At 47.9% G+C, this 7,167-nt stretch overlaps 1 pseudogene; it reads right to left on the bottom strand.

Annotated features, from left to right (window-relative positions):
• Positions 1-1,513: 1,513 nt before the first annotated feature.
• Positions 1,514-6,012, bottom strand: LOC123579644 (annotated as a pseudogene).
• Between the last annotated feature and the right edge of the window lie 1,155 nt (positions 6,013-7,167).

Below are 7,167 nucleotides of genomic sequence, written 5' to 3'. Positions count from 1 at the left end.
ATTTATTTATTTATTTATTTATTTATTTTAATGTTTATTTTTGAGAGAGAGAGAGGAAGAGGGAAGGAGACAGCGTGTGAGTGAGTGGGACAGGGGCAAAGAGAGAGAGCGAGACACAGAATCTGAAGTAGGTTCCAGGCTCTGAGCTGTCAGCAAAGTCCAACGCGGGGCTCAAATTCACAGACCGCGAGATCATGACCTGAGCCGAAGTCTGAATGCTCAATGAACTGAGCCACCCAGGCATGCCGCGGGGGGTGGGGGGGGTGGGGGGGGCGGGGGGGGTACTTCCTTTTTAGATACAATAATAAGAAATGCCAAAAAAACTAAATCAAAACTGGTCAAATATACTGATTTATTATTTTACCCAAATATATTTGGATAAAAGGTTCTTTGATTTTTAATAACAAATGAAAAATCTCATAAATATAACTAGAGTTGTTAGCTCATTTTGTTTTTCAGGACCCAATTTATGACAGAATTAATTTGTCAGCCAGAATCCTAATATATATTTGTCCTGTGAGGTCTAGTTCTCCATTCATAGTATTATCTCTGTAGTCGTTAGCCAGGGGTAGAGTAGGAGTATACGGGTATGGGTGTTGAAGAAGAGGGCTCCAATGGTGGACACTTCATCTCTCGATGCCACTCTTGAACCTCAACCACTCCTTATCCCTTGCTTTGGGCTAAAAAAAGTCTTGGATTCTAAACCAACTTCAGCATATTGGCATTATCTATTGAAATTTTATACGTGCGTCCCTTTGACTCAGTAATTTCCCATTTAGAAGTTGATTCAAGAGAAATGCCCACAAGATATGCAGAGTTACAAACAAGGGCATTTATTGTTATACTGTTTGTAACTGAAGACAAACGGAGCTGACCCAAATATCCAGCAGGAAGAGACTGTGCATGTACCATAATGTAGTCATAACAGAGGAACAAATAGGTAGAGTTGTATATATTGACATGCATATAATGGAAAAGAAGATGGTAGGCGGTGCTCATATTATTCACAATATTATAGAAGGGCTTCGTAAGGAGAGACATTGCAAACTCAGATGCATAAGGGGGCCAGACTGGTTTTATAAACGGGTCAGGTGGGGACTGTGACAACCTTGAGAGCACACTCTATGTGAAACCAACTGACACCACTCAGCCTCAGCTATTCTTTGCTAATGGGTTGACAGAACTTGGATTCTCCCAGAAAATCTATACATCATGGTCCTGTTCATGCTACTTTGTGATAGTCTATTTACCTCTCTGCCACCTTGAAACCTCCACGAAACTATTTCAGTTACATGAACCTCCTGATTTTTATTTTGTGGCAACCATTAGAAATATTAAAAAACATATATTCTAAGTGGTCATCTGCAAACTAGATGTGTCTTGCAGGCTCACTGCCCATCAACCTCTAAAATACTCTTACCAATGGCCCTCTCTGGGGAATCATGTTTTGGGCCATTATCAGAGTGGGGTCTTTCACTGTGCCATCTATACATTGCTTTATATTTGAGGGTGTTTGGGTTTGTTTGTTTAACCATGGCAAGAACCAGTTTATTGGTCCAGGGGAGAGGCAAAGGATGTATACAATGAAGAGTGAGGGCTCAGGCCTCCCCAGTGACCTAGAAATTCATTCCTCCACCAGGTCCTGAAGGCAGGCCTTGTATCAGTGGAGGAGAGGGAGAGTGGGTGGCTGTTGGAAATATGGGGTCCACAGTGTTCTCCAGTAAGGAGGCACCCCCTAATAGGTCCATGTCTAACAGGGCCCTGAGTCACGTGGGAACAACCGTGAGCATCACAAGCCTCTTGATCCACACCTGGTCCTGGGGCCATGACTTCCCCGTGAAGAAACAGAGCATATAGCTTGGGGAGTGTCCACTTCCTTGGATGAAGACAATCGGATCTGCCAGGAAAGGGCCGTGGTCAAACATGCTTCCTTACTTGTTCCTAGTGACCTCACCATTGGCCTGTGACCACTACCAGGAAGGAGCTTCTCGCTCACAGCCCAGCTGATCTGGCTGTCAATGCCCCAGCCTCTGTGGCCAGAGCTGCTGGCTTGCCCTCCACAGAACCAGCTTCTCCTCCCCACCCACCCTGCCCTCAGGGAGCCCAGCACAAGCCTCACCTGGCAGGTCATGGCCCCATCAAGGGCACCCCAGGTCTGGCAGTTTTATTAGCTGTCCAGGCCATGTCCTATCCCCTGCTTCTGACCCCACCAACCAAGGGCTCCTAGGGCAGAAGACAGTCGGTGGAAGACATGGGGGCCAGGGGAGAAGGCGGTAAAAGGTGGAACTTTCACTCTGAGCAGCTGCAGCAGCGACACGAAGGGGGAGACTTTGAAGTGTAGAGGGCCCATCGCCCTGGCACTCACCTTCCTCGGGCTCCAACAGCCTCCTCAGGTGGGTTTTCAGTGGGTTCCGTGTTTGAGCAAACAGCAGAGATGCCCAAGTTGGGGCTCAGCAAGAACTGAGGGTGGTGCTCAGGGGCCACAGGTAGGCCCGAAGGCCCCGCATCTGGGAGTGGGGCCAAGACCATGTCACTCAGCAACTCTTCCAGAATGTTCTGCGGGGTAGCACAGGTACTGCTCTGCCCTTGTTGTCTGGAGAGGTATCTGGTTCAGGAAAGTCCCCAACTCCTGAGGTGACAAGCTTGAAGAACTGGCCCGCAGGTCGTGGGGGTCCTCACTGAGTCCTCGGCTGAAGACTGCGCTCTCTTCCGGGGGAGGGCGGACCGGAAACTCCTTTTCCGGGGGGAAGGGTCAGCGTGCAGGCTCTGCGTGTCTCGTCTGGGTCGGGGCCTGGAAGAGGCGAAGTCCGCCAGCCCAGGGTCCTGCAGCCAGAGGGGCGCCCAGGAGGTGCGGATGTGGACGCTCCTGCGGGCCCCGGGCCCGCCAGCGCCCCTCTCCCCTCCCCGGCCGCCGTCAGCCAGGTAGGATCCTCTGCCTTCCCCACGTGGGGGTGGGGGGGTGGGGGGGTGGGGGGGGGCTGGCCCACCCAGGTCTCTGGACTCCCGGCACCTCTCCGAGTCGTGGGTGTGCACCCCCTTACCCGCAGCAGAGCTCTAGTGCGGTGGGGCTTTCTTGTCTATCGCTTGTATAATAATCTACATGTGTATAATAAAAAAATACGAATGCTGAGAGCACATTTACACTGGCCTATACTAACAAGGTCTGAACCAAAGGGAGTTTCCAGATTAGTTCAGACTAAAAGCAGTTCCAGGAATTTGACCTAGCTTTGGTTGTGTTACCGACCTCAAGAGTCTTGAATTGGGGGTGGGGGGCGACCTGGATGGCTCGGTGGGTTGAGCGTTGGAGTTCGGCTGGGGTTAGGATCGCCCGGTTGGTGAGTTCCAGCCCCGCATCTGCTTGCTGCTGTCAGCGCACAGGCTGCGCTGTGTCCCCCTCCCTTGTGCTCCTTCCCCTGCATGCATTCTCTCTCAAAAATAAACATTTGGAAAAGAAAAAAAAAAAAAAAAAACGGGGGGGGGGGCGTCTGGGTGGCTCAGTCCGTTAAGCGTCTGATTTTGGTTCAGGTCATGATCTCACGGTTAGTGAGTTCGAGCCCCACATTGGGTCCCATGCTGACATTTCAGAGCCTGGAGCCAGATTGGGATTCTGTGTCCCCCTCTCTTTCTGCCCCCCCCCCTTACCCATTCTAGCTGTCTCTCTGGCTCTCAAAAATAAACATTTAAAAATTTTTTAAAAAAAGAAAAATAAATCTTGATTTGGTGGATACCCCTGGGCTCATCTAGATACATCTAGAGAATGATAATGGGCTTATCTAGATAATATTTTGGACTAGGGTTTCTGTGGCCTTGAGATACTTCTGACTATGTTGGACTATATGAGTTTCTGGGGGTGAAAGTAGCATCTTAAGGATATACTGAGAGGACAATCACATCTCTCATTTCCAAGGTGTATCCTGAGCTTGTGGGAAAATGAATAAGGGATCATCATTCATTAATTTACTCATTCACTCGTTCATTCCACAAAGGTGCTTTGGGTGTTTACCATGCACCTGTTTGGCTTTGGGCCACAGATGCCTTCATGGAGCTTGCGTCGTTGAAAGTGTTACCAAAGTAAATAGACGATCACAAAATAGGGTGAAAAGTAGTGTCGTGAGGGCCTGCACACCGTGTTGTGAAGAGACCCCACTGGAAATCCCTAAAAAGGTGGCACCTGGGCTGAATTTTGGGGGATGAGCCTGAGTTGGAGTCAGCCTGGTAAAGAAGAGGAGGTGGGGATTCCAGGTGGAGAGACCCACAGGTGTGAAGGCGTGAGGGCAGGAGAGGACTTGGGATCTCCTGGGAACAGCCTGTGTTCTGTATAGCCAGAGCACGCAGTCTGGGGCAGGGCAGGCTTCAGGACTGCAGGGTGGGTCGCCATCTGATCACAAGTGCTTATGAAGTAGTCTGGGATGCCTGGGCTCTATCCTAAAAGCAGCCCAGAGCCAAAGACAGATTTTAGGCTAGGGAGATTTGGGAACTGTTTTATATATTTATGTCAACACATATTTTCGCCCAGAGTTTTCACTTTATGTTTCCTCGATTTTATGAACCAAAGGGGAAAATACTGTGTATTTAAGCAAGACAGAGAAGTAACTTGTTTTTAAAACAAACAAACAAACAAACAAACAAACACACCTCTGGGGCACCTGACTGGTGCAGTTGGGAGAGCATTTGATTCTTGATATCCCGGTCATGAGTTGAGCCCCACGTTGGATGTAGAGATTACTTAAGAATAAACTTAAAAAAACAAAAAAAGCTCTGCAAACTGATGGCTAAGAAATTGTAGCTTCTAAGTTTTATACCTTCCTGTGCTCTTGGATTTTAGAGACATTTCATGACATGGCATACACGGCCCACAAGTTAATTAAGCCATCGGCTTAGAAGGTTGTTGGTAGATTCCAAGCCAGTTTCGAGGGTGTGTATGTATTCTCTATGGGGAGCTGGTTAAAGGCATCCATAACATTATGATAATCCTCACTGAATATTGCTAGCGTTCCAACTGGTATTTCATGTCATTCCTGGCGTCCTTACCCACTAAGGGCCTTGCTTCCCTGGAAAGGTAGGTGAATACTCAATTAATAGGAAGAGCATAAACATGTTCAATTTGGTGAGAACTTGACTTCCCTGTCTCTCAAGGTGAAAGGGAAAAGTCTGTGGTTTTTGAGAGGAGGGAGGGGAGGGAGGAGCAGACTGGGGTGACTGATGATGCTATGAAAGCCACACAATTGCTGTCAAGGTGGTTTTTCACCCCTGGAGCAGGGTGATCTCATTTGCTGCTGCATATGCATTCATCCTTGGTTTTCTGGTCTTTTGGCCATGAGGACATGTGTATCTGCTGAATGTGTGAGTGTGTTCCAGGGAGGCTGTGACAATTTTAGAGACAAACTAAGCAGGATTCAGATTCTTTGCAACTTGCTTAAGCTGTGAGAGCCCGGCACGGTTGCTGTCCCTCCCTGATCTGATTGCAGCATGCTTACATGGCATGGGCTTTTGTGAGAATTAAATGAAATGAGATATGTATGTGTAGCGACTGGCACATAACTGATGTTCCATAGATGTTAATTTCTTTTGCAACCCTGGACTGAAGCTGCCTTTAATTGGTTTCCAGGGGACTAGCCATTTGTCTCCTTTACTCTCTGTCACGCTTCCTTTTCACGGGTAGGGAGACACATTTAGGGTACTCAGAGGGACCTGCCTTCCAGTCCTCGTTACTACTCACTTTGGATAGGTGACTCCGTACTTTTGTGACTTAAGATTCCTCCTCCTCCTCTTCCTCCTTTGTCTTCTTTTCTTCTCTGAGAGAGAGAGAGAGGGCACAAGTGAGCGAGGGGCAGAAACAGAGAGAGAGGGGGAGAATCCCATGAAGCACAGATAGAGATTGGGGGGGGCAGAGAGAATGAAGTGGGGCTCATCTGGGGCTAGTGTTTTACCCAAAGTGCGGTGAGATGTAGATTCCTTACCTATAAAATGGGAGCAGTAATGCTCGATGTTTCTGTAGCTTTCTACAGTCATTGTGAGGATTCCGTAAAGTAAGGCAGGGTTCTCAGACTTTAGAAGGCACCAGAATCATTCATTTAAAGCTTGTTAAAACAGATTGCTAGACTCCCTCCTCAGGGGTTCTGATTCAGTAAGTCTGGGGTGGGGCCTGAAAATTTGCATTTCTAACCAATTCCCAGGCAGTGCTGATGCAATAGTCCCAGGCCACACTTGGAGAACAGTGCCTGGCACACATTGAACCCAGATGGATGTGAGCGACTGTCACCCATTGTCTTTTGGGGCAGGGGTGATACTATAGACACCACAACATGGCTATAATTCTAAGTTTAGGGTCCTTATTTTGACTATGTGAAATAATCGTTTAATTTAGTGTGTTTAGGGGGTTAGAATTTACAAGTCATTTCTGTCTAAGGTATCCATGTGACTCAGACACAGGAATGAAGGGACCAGACTGACCAGGTCCCATTGGCACTTTTATCAGTCTGGTCCCCTTGAGGCATGCCTGGACTCAAAAGACAAATTCCTGGAATATTCTCCTATTTCTTTCTACCAGGTGTTGAGGACATGTTTGGGGGGAACTGGGGAAAATGACAGGAGACTTACACACGCCCGAGTCTCCTTTGGTCTTGTATAAAAAGTCTCATTATCCTCAGGGTTTTTAAGTCTGTGAAGGAAGGATCTTCCCACTGAGGAAATCATAGGCCCTGACTCTTTTATTTTAGAAGGTGGATGGCAAAGATTAGGGGCATGGTGACACCCCTGCCACTTAATGAGCAGTCTGAGTTACAGATCTAAAATTAACAGCTTCTCCTCCTCCCTCCCTCCCTCCCACCCACCCAATACTTAAACTCTCCTTTGTCATTGCTTCTCAGAGCCCTCAGAGTTGCAAGAAATGCTGCCTGGATCCCCAAACCTTCAAAAATGGCCAGGCGTGGGGCTCAGTGTTGCATTAGGGTTAACATTCTAGGTCCTAGGGGCTGATAGATGGGGCCCATCTCCTCATTTTGTGGCTTGGAGTGTGATCTCAGCAAGTGACCTTCTGAACTCCATTTTCTTATCTGAATTGAGGACAGTAACAGCACTCATTTCAAAGAGTTCTTGGGAGGGACAATTAGATAAGAATGTGAGGACTCAAGGAGTGACAGCTATTGTTACTGTGGGGGGATTTTT

This window comes from Leopardus geoffroyi, chromosome A1 (genome assembly GCF_018350155.1).
Source record: "Leopardus geoffroyi isolate Oge1 chromosome A1, O.geoffroyi_Oge1_pat1.0, whole genome shotgun sequence".
Lineage (NCBI taxonomy): Eukaryota > Metazoa > Chordata > Mammalia > Carnivora > Felidae > Leopardus > Leopardus geoffroyi.
Note: the sequence above shows the minus strand (reverse complement) of the source record. Positions and strands in the feature narration are given on the sequence as shown.